The sequence below is a fragment of the Coenobita brevimanus genome, chromosome 19, assembly GCF_032717465.1.
Source record: "Coenobita brevimanus isolate Jiangsu-jjx chromosome 19, ASM3271746v2, whole genome shotgun sequence".
Taxonomy (NCBI): Eukaryota; Metazoa; Arthropoda; class Malacostraca; order Decapoda; family Coenobitidae; genus Coenobita; species Coenobita brevimanus.
This window is the reverse complement of record NC_136972.1, coordinates 13,726,773-13,727,754: the sequence shown is the minus strand read 5'-3', so window position 1 is coordinate 13,727,754 and position 982 is coordinate 13,726,773. Positions and strand designations below refer to the sequence as shown.

General features: G+C 38.1%; 1 pseudogene; it reads left to right on the top strand.

Annotated features, from left to right (window-relative positions):
- Positions 1-299: 299 nt before the first annotated feature.
- On the top strand, positions 300-420 carry LOC145391785 (5S ribosomal RNA; annotated as a pseudogene).
- The last annotated feature ends 562 nt before the right edge of the window (positions 421-982 follow it).

The window sequence follows — 982 nt, the reverse complement described above, 5'->3', positions numbered from 1 at the left end:
TTTAGTGTAAAAGAATTCATTTTCCTCTTCAAAATCCGAGTGTTAACTGACCCGACGAAAGAGACTGATTATGTTACAACAGAACAGAATTTTTTCCTTCGTGAAGCTAAACAAAATGAAATTACGTATGTACTCCCAAAAGAAACATTTCGGAACATTTGATGTGATGAAACATTGTACTAATTGCATTAATTTTCTCTAATGTTACTGAAAAGACGAGTTCCAGTAAAATGGATATTTTATAAAAGCATACACAAATCGCTTTATTATATATAATCATTGTTTAAAATCCTCTAATCAGTTCTAAATATACCACGTTGAGTACACCGCTTCCCGTCCGATCAGCGAAGTTAAGCAACGTTGGGTCTGGTTAGTACTTGGATGGGTGACCGCCTGGGAACACCAGATGCTGTTGGCATCCCTACGTGTCAAGTGGGGTTGGTGGAGGATTAGTGCTCCTCCCTGTAAAACAATTAACTCTAAGCCCTTGACCACCCCGTTTGGGATACATGGCGTCTGGCAATGAATGAATGAAAGTTCTAAATGGAGTACAGTAATAAAACAGTAAGACTCAAAAGTGTGGGAATGCATAAGTGCTATTTAAAGATTCACTCATCAGGAATTTATAAAATGTTGAGTAGAACATTCTAAAATTCGTCTTATATTAATATTGCATTTATTTGTTCCATGCATAATTTGCCTTGAAGTAATCGGCCTTTAAGATAGGAGACCTTACATTCCTTGGTGTGGAATTGCCTGTTATCAATGTCAGTATACACTTCGCAGAGGAAATCGAATATTGATATGGAAGTATTTTCAGCAGCGAATATTGGGGGGTTCATATAATCCAAGATAATGGATTGTGGAGGGAGGACTTGGTTTGCCATCAGTGCCAGAGTTTAAGTTGACAGAGATGTAGGAATAGTCACTGTACAGTAACAAGTTGAGGATGTGTGGGAGACACGGCAAGCAAGGCAGTAGT